This window comes from Meriones unguiculatus, chromosome X (assembly GCF_030254825.1).
Source record: "Meriones unguiculatus strain TT.TT164.6M chromosome X, Bangor_MerUng_6.1, whole genome shotgun sequence".
Taxonomy (NCBI): Eukaryota; Metazoa; Chordata; class Mammalia; order Rodentia; family Muridae; genus Meriones; species Meriones unguiculatus.
This window is the reverse complement of record NC_083369.1, coordinates 32,718,294-32,731,833: the sequence shown is the minus strand read 5'-3', so window position 1 is coordinate 32,731,833 and position 13,540 is coordinate 32,718,294. Positions and strand designations below refer to the sequence as shown.

The following is a 13,540-nucleotide window of genomic DNA, read 5'->3' as shown; positions in this document are numbered from 1 at the left end:
TAATAATGATTTCAATTGGGAAAGGGTTCACTGTGTAAAAGTGCATGGAGCCAGACCTGAATTCAAATCCCTACCATCCATGGGAAAAAAACTAGATATGGCTGCATGTGTCTGTAGCTGCAGCTGCAGCATCAGGGTTCAGAGACAGGTAGATCATGGGAGTGTGCTGGCCAGCCTCCCTAGCCAAATCAGCAAGCCAGGCTAAGTGAGAGTTCCTGCCTGAAAGAAGTAAGGTAGAGAGTGAAAATAATATGATACCTGTATTCCTCCTCTGGCCTCTACAACATGTGTACATGTGCATACACAAACACATGTACACATGTATAAGAAATAATAATTATGACCAGGAATTTCCTAAAACTAATAATCAATACCAAATATAAATGCAGAAAGCTCAAAATATACCAAAGAGGATAAATGCCTCTACAACACACACACACACAAAAAAAGAAAGGAAAAAAGAAAATAAAAATGAAAGAATAGAAAGAGAAGCAGGAAAGGTAAAATGTGGTAAATTTTTTTTTTTTTTTTTTTTTTTTTTACTTTAGGAAACTTGAACAAGCTGACTTGTTCAAGTAGAGTAAAATTAGAGAAGAGGAAGAGGAATAAGTGTTTGCATCTGAAAGGCTCCCCCAAGCTTATTGTTGAAACCCTGACTCCCAAAGCAGTATTCACAGGCGAAGCTTGTGCAAGATGATTGGATTGTGAGACTCTGACCTCTTTAACAGATTAATCTATCAAGGAGTTCATATTTTGACACCATTACTGAGAGGTAGTAGAAACTACTGGAGGTAGGCCAACTTCACTCCATGTCCTACAAGAATACAGCATTTCTTTTCAGTGCCAGGGACTGAACCCAGGCCATCTTGCATGTGAAGGCAAGCACTCTAGCAACTACGCATAGCACTCTAGCAACTTATGTCAAGCACTGGGCTCCCTCCTTGCTTTCTTTGTTTTCCAGCCATCACGAAAGGAGCAGTTTTGTTCTAATATGTTTTACATGCCATGGTGGTCTGCTTTACTTGGGATCAAAAGTAGTGGACCTAGCAAACTACAGATTCTTTGAAATACGAACCAGAGTAAACATGTGTTCCTTCCAGTCGATTTCTTGCTAATATATTGTCACAGTGATGGAAAGCTGTCTAACAGAAATCAACAGAAAAAGTCAGCAAAATAAAAAGCTTGTTCTTTGAAAAGATTACTAAACTTCTAGTCAGATCAACCAAACCAAACCAAACCAAACAAAACAAAAAACCAAAGGATACGATTCACTAATATCAAAGACAAATCAAAGCTGGGTATGATGATACATTCAATCCTAGAACTTAGAAGGCTAAAGCAAGAGAATCTTGAGTCAAAGGCCAACCTGGTTTACATAGGAAGCTCAAGGACAGCTTAAGCTATATAGCAAGACTGTATCTTAAAAAAATAAAAATAAATGGAAAAAGGGCTTCACTATTGGTTTCATGGAAATTTAAAACATAATAAAGACATATTGTTAACAGTTTTGTGTCTACATGTTTATTAAAGCCTAGATGAAAAATTAATAATCTTGAAAAATAAAATGAATCCACTGAAATTAATATAAGAAAAACTAGACTGTGAAATCAGGCCTACACTCATTTAAATAAACTGAATCAGTAGAAAAATTTCAAATCAGAAAACACAAATGAGTTCAACCAGTGTATTTTACTATACTACACATTTGATCAGGAATCATGTATATATTCTATAATCTCCTTCATTCTATGCCGCCAGCATTAGCCTGACATCAAAATTACATAAAAGAAATCATAAGAAAACTATAAACCAGTATCTCTTATGAACATAGATATGAAAATATTGAATAGATCATTAGCAAGTCAAATACAACAAAACATAAAAAGGAATCATACACCATGTAAAGACATGGCTGCACCTTAAATGTGGAAGAATAAGTTAAAAAAAGGGGGGGGGCTTTGTGAAAAGGTGGCAACTATGTAATTCCAAGATGTACATTCTAGAAAAGACAAAACTGTGGAGACAATAAAATATGGATTTAGAGTAGGTGAGAATAAAGTGAAGAGGCAGGGAACTGATGATGTTATAATGGTAGACAGTGAATATATACACACATATATACATGAATTCACTGATGGATTAATCTGTTTAAGAAGTCAGAGTCTCACAATCCAATCACCTTGCACAAGCTTCCCCTGTGAATACTACTGCTTTGGGAGTCAGGCTTTCAGCAATAAGCTTGGGGGAGCCTTTCAGATGCAAACACTTATTCCTCTTCCTCTTCTCTAATTTTACTCTACTTATACAGTCAATACAAATGTGATTGAGTTTAGATATTTCTGCTTTGATTTATCTCTTCAGTGTTAAAATTTTAGTTTTTACCACATACCACCATTTTCGCCCTTCTTTCCATTCTTTCATTTTGATTTTCTATAGTTTGGATTTAATATATCTAGATCCAGGCTTTTTTTTTTGTGTGGGGTAGAGACATTTATCTGCTTTGATGTATTTTGAGCTTTCTGCATTTATGTTTGGTATTGATCATTATTTGTTGAAAATTTTCAGTCATTATTATTTTTTGTGCATGTGTTTCTATATGCTCATGATGATATATATGATACATATGTATATATATATATATATATGTACACATACGTACATATATGTTTGTACATATATACATATATGTACATGTATGCATGCATGTATGTATATACATATGTATATACATATATATTTACATATATACATATGCACATATACATATAAGATACATATATATCATACATTACATGATATATACACATATATATCATATACATATATACATATATATGTATATATCATAGATATGTATATAATATGTGTGTGTGTGTATATATATATATATATATATATATATATATATGGTGTTTGGACCCATTGGCTATACACATAGAAAGAAGCCCTGCCAAGCACACTGGTACTTGCCTATGTAGCCAAATACTTGAGAGCTAAAGCACAGAAGCTCCAGTCTACAGTAGACAACATAATAAGAACCTGTCTCCAAAAAAAATGGCATGCGTTACGGTGCAGTCCTTTAAACTCAGGAAGTTGAGACAGGAGGATCTTGAGGTCTAAACCAGCCTATGCTCTACAGCAAGACAATGTCTCAAACAAATAAGTAAAAAAAAGAAGGAACTCTAATATAAACTATGGACTTTTGCAACATATTACAATGTATTAACTTTGGTTCACCATTAGTAACAACTTGTTAATATTTTCCAGTCAGCTCTTGTGATAAACCTAAAACTGCTCTTAAAAATTAAAAAAACAAAAAAACAAAAAACAAAAAAACTTAAGTAGACCAAAGAGCAGTTTACTCAAAAGAAAACACTGGTTAGAAATACCCTGTAAGTGGGATAAGGAGATGGATGGCCCAGTCATTAAAAGAACTTGCTTTTTTCCCCAGAAAACTGGGGTTCAGTTTGTTGCATCCACATGATGGTGCACAAGCACATGAAACTACAGTTCAGGAATTCCAATAACCACTCTGGTCTCTGCAGGCATCAGGCATGCACATGGTGCATATACAGCCTCATAAACTGAAATGAATATGCTTATATTTAAAGTACCCTGTGAGGGTGGGGCCAGAGGTAGAGCTAGGAGGATTGAGAGACTCTTGGCTACCCAGGGGACTTAAAGCCAACCTAGGCTACATGAGACTCCATCTCCAAAAATAAAAAAAAAGTCATCCTATAAAATGATGATCTGTGCAGATATTTCTCTACTAATTTAAGAATAGAAGCTTTGAGATGCCCATTGTGCTTACAGCTATGAAATGTTATTACCCTTTAAGAACATGGAAAGGAATCTTAGAGAGGTAATGCAGAGACAGTGGCTGCCTTTGTCATGAACTCGGTTGCCTGCTCTTTGATCACTTACTCCTGGCCATGCAGCCTTACCAGGCCACAGAGGAAGAGGATCCAGGCAGTCCTGATGAAAAAGGAGGAGAAATCCCCCTTTCGGTGGACTAGGGAAAGGGGATGGGGGAAGAGGGAGGGGCATTGAGACTAGACTGGAAGAAGTTGAAGGAGGGGGCTTCAATCAGTATTTATAAGAATAAAGTGTAAAAAAAAAAACAACAAAAAAAAAAAACACCAGTCATTCAAGATTATTACAGAAATAAAAAAAAAAAAAAAAAAAGAATGGGTCAAGTGGTAGTGGTAATTATCCCTATAACCCCAGTACCCAGGAAGAATGCTATGAATTCAGGGCCAGCCTAGGCAACATTGTAACCCTTTGTTTCCAAAATACCAATATGTAAATGAATGAATGAGTGACTGAATTAATGAATGAATGAATGATAGAGGCAAAGGCAGGAACCTTTATGAAATGAAAGCCTAAGTAAATCAATACACAAAGTGATGGACAGACAGACAAACATAGAGTATATTTTCTTACTACATGGCTATAGTAAGAAAATGTACTACAGTAAGGTAATCTATAAGCTTTTAATATCCATATTATATATTTTGCATATAAAATTAGTGAAAAGAGAGACACTTCCCTGTTCTTCACTCGAGAACAATTTGTGGTACACATCTCAAGGCCACTCATACTCTTGCCTATAGGTTCTGAATAATAAAGGAGTATTTTACAAGCTCAAACTTTAAAACCTCCCTATAGCATACAGAGATTCTAAAAGCATGAACACATTTCTCTTCCTCCAAGGGCATAGTGAAGAAAAATAGTTGTAGGGAAAAAAACTGTACATTTGTGGAGGATTTACAAGGTGTATAGGCATTTAAGCTTATATTCTATCCCAGTTGCTGTCTAGTGTGTTTATCACTGTGTCCATGTACACTGTTGATCCAGATGGAGTTTGTTCTCTAAAGGTGCCCACCAGAGACTACACGCAGTAATTATTGCATCCTCAACATTAAACTGAATGTCCAATACACAGGATACACTAGACACTGGAAAGGGATGAAGGCATATCTAAAAGTTCTTTGTCCTTCTAGTGAATCCTTAGCTAGAAACCATGCATGAGACAATGCTCACCTCTAGGCTGAAAGGAAGTAGGGCAACATATCTGAAGGTTTGGGCTCCTGACCCCCATCCTGTATAAACTATAAGGGACAGAATACAGAGAAAGCTCACACCTTTACTTTCCAGGTACATGAGTATTATACAATGACAGTTAGGCTATAATGAAGGAACTAGAGTGCCTGAAATTTCTTAAATCTGTTAGGGGCTTCCCTGATATACATTAATTACTCGAAAAATTATTTTACACAAGAAAAGGAGGGAGAAAGGAAGGGAGGGAAGAAAGGAAAGACTGACACACAGGGTCCCTGTCCTTCTTGATGCAGATGAGCTCACCTTCTATGAACCCTTGCCCAGGTGCATTGCATTGAGATAGCACTAGCACCCAGATAGCAAGGATTAGAGAGGGGGAGCAGAGGAGAAGGATCAGGGCCTTGAGTATTCAGTGTGGAAAACATTGCTGTACTATAAACCTATGTGAAATCAGGAATGAAAAGTCTTACTCTTTGAGTGTTTCTGTAGATAAAAAGTCCCATTTTTGCGACCCAAGACCAATTTAGAACGTGAAAATTCCCCTCTCCTACACATCTCTTTTGAGGGTAAGAGCTAGTCTGTCTTGGGGACTACCACCTGCTCGGCATAACATCAGCAAAATTCTAAATGTTCAGTTCATACTTGTGGAGGGAGAAATGAGGAAGCATTGGTTCACAGGTAATCGCCCTTCTTTAAGAAGTGAAAGGCCCCTCTAACTGTCCTAGAGTGTGTGCTTCACCAACACTCATATCTAGACGACAAGGAGGAGAGAGACACACAGAGAAAGGCAAGCAGAAGGCTCTGTCTAGAGGTGCACTCCACACAATGTATGAAGAGATGATAAAAAAGCCTACATTCTCATACCCTGAGTTCATTTACCCGTGGAAAGCTGGGCATCATGAAAAAGTCTAAGCTCTATAGGCTCAGTAGACAGTAAAGCTGGCATCTCAGACAGCTTAGACACTGCAGCACTATTAAACAGCATGAATTCAACAAATCTGTTGAAAGGATGGATGACCAGAACAAAATGCAAATACAAGTGACCTATTAAAAGAACAGGAAAAATGACAAGAAGTGGAGCATAGGCCTTTTCTATGCAAAGGCAAGGCTTAGGGTTTGCATCTTTGCATATGTCTAATGCGCTGATAAGAACATTCATGCAAGAAAAATGGGACAGGCCTCTAATATCAGAACTTGCAAGACCGAAGCAGGAAGATTATGAAATTGCAGCCAACCAGACTATATTGCAAGATTTTGTCTCAAAGGGCAAACAAAGGAAAAAAACAAAAACAAAAACAAAACAAAACAAAACAAAAAAAAACAGACAACATTCATGCTGGGGCTGGGGCTTTAAGAACAGGTAAGGGTAAGACCTGGGGTTTAGACACCTATACAACATATGTGCATTTTACTGTGTGAGAAAGCTCACACTCCTGCAGATAAGCTTAGATAGTGATGTCTCCTCTCCTGCCTTTTAGATTTTCAGAGAAACATATCTACACTTCTATATGTCACTTGTGCATGCACATGCTACCATGTCTATGTATGAGAGAATGGGAAAGTTAAGTTGCCATCTCCCTGAATGAGTGCTCCCTCAGTAGGAAACCACCTTTCTTTCACCACGCATCTCTCCTCTGGAGAGAAGGCCTAGAGAAAGCTACTTTCTTCTACAGAGCATTCCCACCACAATGCATAGCATGGCAAGAGTGAACAGTAAACATGTGCTAATTGAATAATCTGGCACATGATTCATGATGACAAGGCTCACTCTCCTGGAAGCCATGTACATAAGAGGCATTTTGATAAGTCACAACTCTGATATGCATTGGGTAAGGGGAGAAGGAGCAGTTTCTTTTTTGAACACCAAGTATGTGTCTATTTAGAGCATTACACACATGCCTACAGAAATTATGCCAAGGCTTTTCTCTTTGTTATGCATTCATTTACCTTCATGTCCTCACCAAGTGTGGGAATGAGAAGGTGGGAAAGGTGAGATCAGGATCTCCTAGACAGCCTGCATGAACATATATAAGGAAGAAGGAAGAGGGGAGCTCTTTCCTTTCTATCCCCTCACCTGACTTGATTTGATGATTCTAAAATTTGAATGATCATCAGAATCAACCAGAAGGCTTAAAAGAAATAGAAGTAGCCAGCTGTGGTGGTGTAACCCCAGCACTCTGAGAGGCAGAGGCAGGTGGGTCTCTGTGAGTTCAAGTCCAGCCTGGTCTACAAAGTGAGTTTAAACTAGCCAAGGCTACACAGAGAAACTTTGTTTCAACAAAAATAAAACAAAAGGAATATAAGCTGCTATGTTTTATGACTTGACAGGTCAGGGGTGGAATTCCACATTTTGAACAATTTCCCCTGTGATGCTGCTAGTTCGGGGACCACACTTTGAGAACCACCAATGTAAATGGTCATCCAAAGCATGAAACATCTGGACACAGTGGTACACCTCTATAATCTCAGCACTAAAGTCTGAGGCAGGTAGATCAGGAGATCAAGGCCAATCTGGAACATACAACAAGTTCCAGGTAAGTGTAGACTACTTAGCAAAACCTCATCTGAATAAGAAATATGTATGCTCTAAAGACTATTCTTTTTAACATGGATGAGATTCACTTTTCATTTTGGATCTCATGTTAGTCCGGCCAACCTCCAAACCTGTGTAGGCAAGGATGACCGAAGGAGATGGATTAAAGCTACACAGTAAGATCCTGTCTCCAAACGAGAATGGTGGTGGCAATAGAGGGGAAATCACTCCATCTAAATGTCTGCATGCTGATAGCAGGAAAGCGATGGCACAATAGGTTCCATCTCCCCCCTTCCTGTGAGTGATGGAGTCCTCTGTACATAGGGCCCGTGTGTTTAGGTATATCTGGGGGGGGGGGCATAAGGAAAGGGGAAGAGTTTGGGAAATCTCATCTTTCAGAGCCTGCACAAACTCATTCACACAGAATGGAAATTAAGGAACATACAGATCTAGGTCATTCAACAGCAGCCTGTCAGTCTATAACACTGAAGGATCTTGGTGTGTTTATTAGTCTCTGAATAGAGTAGCACCTCTGTCCATTTTGGTTCCTGTTACATCCTGTGACCAACACAGCTCCTACCATCTAGTAGACATCTGAATATTTGTGAGAGGGAAAAAAACAGGTGTATGAGCATATAGGTGAGGTACCATCCTTTGGATTCCTTAGACAGGAATTATTTTTTAAAATAGCACTTGTGCTGAGGATCAATGTACCTGAAGAAGCAGGTCAGATGATCCACTCTGTGGGCACAAGTCTGTGAATCCTCTCCTCTGTCTATACTGCATTTATATGGGATCATGCTAAAATATGGAAGAATCCATGTAGAGAGTATGCATGGAGTCCTAGTCTGTGATCCACCCACACAGGCATGACATATGAGAAGCAGCTCACTCTTCATGAACTACTCATTCCCTGAAGGAAGGAGCCATATGTGGCTGAGTACCTGCCATACCAAACAAACAGACAAAAAAACGATGGGGAGAGGTTGTAGATGTGCTCTGGCCTATGTGAAGATGACTCACAGCTGATCCCTTGCCCAGGTACACACTGCACTCACAAAGCACACTCACCGAAGCAGCAAGTACTAGAGAGATAGAGATTGCACCCACGCTCCTGGCGTGGGTTCAACAAGAGGGCAGACTGTTCTTGCCCAGTGCATTCACCCAGAGTTGAACTACAAAAAGAGTGTTTTATAGGTGTCAATGTGAGAAATAGAATGAAAGCCTTGTGCTTGTGTGCAAGGTACAGAAGGTCAATGTAGAGTTTACTATGTGCCCCACTTGTCCTCAATACCTGTTGGGGTCATAGGTGGTAACAAAGTTCTACCTATAAAATCCAGGTGGGGAGAGGCCAAATTTGTCACATTCCTTCTTCCATGAACCATACCCACTGTATTTGTAGAAGGAAAGAAGGAAGGAAGGGGGAAGGCATAAAGGAAGCAGGCAAGCAGCAAACAGATGAGACATGATATACAGCTCTCCTGTCCTTCTCCATACAGATCAGGCTCACCTTCTCTAAATCCTTGCCCGGGTGCATTGCATACAAACAGCATTTTCACCCAGGGACAAAGGATTAGAGAGGAGGAGCAGAACAGAAGGACCAGGCACTTGTACCGCGTTCCTGTGGTTCCATATGTAATACTTAACTTTCCTTGTCCTGTTCCAGCCAAGCATCACCACCTATACCCAAGACTGACACCATTGTCTAAGATTTGTGTGTATATCTGCCCCCATGAGAAGTTTACATGAACATACTCTCTCAGAGAAAACCTGTAACTATGTATGCAAAGTGGTATCTTTCCCAGATCATACTTGAGGGTCTGCATTGGCCTGATGCATGTTTGGAAGGTAGCAAGAAGGCTGAAATGTGATGTATGCATACACATGCTGAAAGAGGGTACAGTAGATGAGGACACTTCATTCCTTTCCAATGCTTTTGTTCGATTCAGACCTTGTGAAAAAGGGGTTATCACCAAAGGTAATAAATGGGTTGGCTGACTAGCAGCACCTAATGTGTGCTGGCAGAGTCGCAGCACCTAATGAGTGCTCCTCATTCTATGACCTGGCCGATAACAAGCTGGGAATTGAGAAAGCTCTTGCTCAGAGGAGAAGCATGTCTACAGGACATAATGAACTTCATTCTCCCATTAGGGAATGTACAGAACAAGGTCCGGCACCTAAAAATAAACTCAAATGTTAGAAAAGAGGAGGAAAGGCAGCAGGTGTGGTATACAGGTGAGGGTCATTTTAAACGAAGACAAGGCTCAGCCTCTTTGAATCCTTGAACAGGTGTGTTGCACTAAAATAGCACTCACACCTAGGTTCCAAGGATTCGAGAGGGGGAGCAAGTAGGCTCAAGATCCTGCCCTTCCTGTGTGTGTGTGTGTGTGTGTGTGTGTGTGTGTGTGTGTGTGTGCACACTCATGCATGTGGGTCTCCAGAACAAAAGAGTCTTGTTCCGTGTAGTCATTTATGACTATCCAGACAGAGAGCGCTCTCTCCTTCATAACTCCATAGCAGTGGTAATAACAAGTTCACACTGTGACCTGCACACTCTTAAAGCATTTAGATGGAATAGCTGATAAAGAATTCCATTCTTCTACCTCAGCTGTAACCTCCACAAGGGCAAGGCCAGATGTCACACTTGCCACGCTTACAATCCCCAAAAGAAGTGGTGGTCGATATGCTTTTGTTCAATGCACAAAAGGAGAAGGGAGAGGTGTTCTGTCCTTTACAAACACAAAGTTCTGGCTCTCAGAATGTTGTCCAGGTTGCACTCTCACCCAAGGACAAGGATCAGAGAACTGAAGCAGGAAAAAGAGCTCACAGCAAATTGATGCATGGGTTCATATTTGACACAAGGTACTTATTTATGGGGAGAAAGAAGACAAGGTTCTGGAGCTTCACATTAAACATGTCTAGCTATCTGAGTCCAATCCCTAGCCTCCACATACAAAAGCTAGGCATGGTGGTACACATGGAATCATAGCAGTGGGTAGGCAGAGAAAGGTGGGTCCCTTGGCCTCACTAGTGAGTCTCAGGTCCCAATGAGAGACTATTTCAAAACAACAAACAAACAAACAGGGTAGATGTCTGCTAAGGGAAAGCACCCGAGGTTGACTCCACACAAAGACAGACAGGCAGACAGACACAGAGAAACAAGATGTCTAAATAAACACATATTTTGTTCTTTGATAACAAAAAAATATAAAGTCAGAGATACAAACTACTGAAAGAAATGTGGAGGGAAGGAAGACAGGGACATTAGCCCACAAAAAAAGTAGCAGTATAGATTAGCATCCTTACCATTAACACACATCAAAATCTTGTTAAAGTTGCTCCAAGTTACCTGAAGGACTTAGAAATAAGATAGCTTATAGAGGTTTCTGATTAGTAGGCTGAAGATTTTGGATTTCTAAAAAGGGTTGGGGCAATGCTGGTGTTTCTACTCTCAGTATCATGGATTTGATAGGGAAATCATGAACTTTAGTATCTACAAGCCCTGGTCCAAATCTATATTTCACCATATATTGCATTAAAGAATCGGCTTGCTTTTCCCAAAGTCATGGACTACTTCTAAAAACTGGGAGTACCAAGTGCTCTCTCTTTAAACAGTACCAAGCAAATGAAATAAGATGCAAATCTAGGGTAGAGCACAGTACCTGGTACACAGCTCTTATTATTTTTAACTCTTAGGCTGCCATTTCCATTTATATGGGTCTGAATGAATATACTTTTTTGCATGTATGGTCATACTCATACATGCAAAAGCTTTGTGAAAGCAGTGTGAATATCTGTGACTGGAAAAACCTGCAGACAACAATGCAAGACTGACTCTCTAGCAATTCTCCTTCAATATTCCTAAACTGATTAAGTTCATGGCCCTTCATGTGAGAGATATGAAAGATAACACCAGAAGTTTCATGCTTTCACTCTCCTACTATATTGTCACAGAAAGAGGAAAGGGGAGGAAGGGGAAAGAGAGGGAAGAAGGTAGGAAAAGAAGGAGGGAGGGAAAAAGAAAGAGGGAAGAAGGGAGGAAAAGAAGGAAGAAGGGGAGAGAAAGGGAGAGAGAATATAAATGTATGATAATGAGCCATTTGATCTATGAGCATCAAACAAATAACATACATAGATGGTCATATATGTGCTTATACATAAGCTGGGAAGATTGGAGAATAAATATGAAAAAGTCCCACATATAAGTAGGCATAGAACATGTACAGGCTTGTGAGCATGTAAGGTTTCTTTTGTTGTATAAAAGTCACAGACAGTATTAACGAACAAGTATACATTCCTACAACATGCTCCACCAAAGTTGAAAACCAAGATAGCACACTGCCTGCCCTTCTTGAGAGGTGTGAGAGAACAAAGTTACAGTAGCAGGACTCGGCTCCTGCTTACCTGTCGGTGGGACTCTGAATATGTAGGTTCACATCCCAGGTGCCTACATATGTTGAAGAACGGGTTTGATGATGCTTTTAAAAATGGAGGGAGTATAGGCTAGAGTAAGTAAATTCATTCTGCAGCATCTTTATTAACCTACACAGTAAAAAAAAAAAAAAAGATTTTCATCATTCTGTATGGACCTCCTAGTCAGTATGCTTAAAGGACTGGCCTGGCCAAATCACCAGTGGCTCCACTGACATACAATAGGAACTAGAGTTATACACTGCATGATGCTTTGGTAAACCACAAACTACATATATAATGGGTAGTCTTGTAAGATTACATCACCTAGTGATGCTGCATCCCTATTAGTTTAAATATATACTCCTTTGGTGTATACATTTAGTGAGAGTGGCCCTCACAGGCACATATATTTAAGTGCTTGGTCTGTAGTAAGTGGAACTGTTTTGAGAAGGATTAGGAGGTGTGGCCTTGTTGGAGGAGGTGAGTCACAGGGGGTGGACTTTAAGCTTTTGAAAACCCCAAGCCAAGCTTAGGCTTATTCATTCTCTCTCTCCCTGTCCCTCTCCCTCTCTCTCCTTCTCCTCCTCCCCATCTCCCCCCCTGGCCCTCCCAGCAACTTGCAGATAAGATGTAAGTTCTCAGCTCCTGCCTGCTTACTGCCATGCTCCCTTGCCGTGATAGTCATGGACTCACCCTCTGAAATTTTAATAAGCCCCCAATTAAATGCTTTCCTTTATAAAATGCCTGGGTTATAGTGCCTCTTCACAGCAATAAAACAGTAACTAAGACAACTCTATAAAGTTCACATGACAAAAATCAACTAACAATCATATTTATCAGAAATTCCCATTGCTAAGCCATGCATAGCTATAAATACACACAGGAAGGCAAGACAGGTAATCTTGCTTTCCATCTTTTCTGAACCCTAGCCCCATGTGATGCATGTAGAAAGCACTAGTATCACAGAGAAGGAACAGACAAGAAGGGTAGATCCCAAGGCTGCATGGAGGAATTAAGAAAAAGAATTCACTTTTTACAGCCCCTGAACACATGAAAGGAGGCTTTATGAGAATAAGGAATTTCATTCATAGTTACAAACTTTACCACACAGTACATTCATAAATCCTCATGTTTTGCCTACTTTTGTATATGCAAACACAAAAGATACTCAAAAACCTCTGTAGAAGTACCTAGGAGAAGTGATAAATACATGCTTTCTTCTCTGTGCAGCAGATGCTTGCTTTCAGTGAGACCTGGTCCTGGTACTGTACACTGAGTAACAAGGTGTTAAGGAACAAAGAGGTGGTACCCAGACATGCATACAATTCATTCACGAGAAAGAAGAAAAAGAGGTCTTTGACCCCTTCTCTCATAGTTCATATCTAATATCAGAAAGTCCAAATGGCTCTACCTTTGAAGTATATTCATATCTGATGACTTTTCACAACCTTCAGCATTATCACCTTGACCCAAGTCTTCATAAGACCTCACACTTACATTATTTCAAGGGCTTCCTAGTCAGCCTCTGGATCT

At 39.8% G+C, this 13,540-nt stretch overlaps 1 protein-coding gene across 2 annotated transcripts in view; it reads right to left on the bottom strand.

Annotated features, from left to right (window-relative positions):
- The window catches only part of Clcn5 (chloride voltage-gated channel 5), a 191,609-nt gene that overhangs the window by 94,000 nt on the left and 84,069 nt on the right, over positions 1-13,540 (bottom strand). The window lies entirely within an intron of this gene.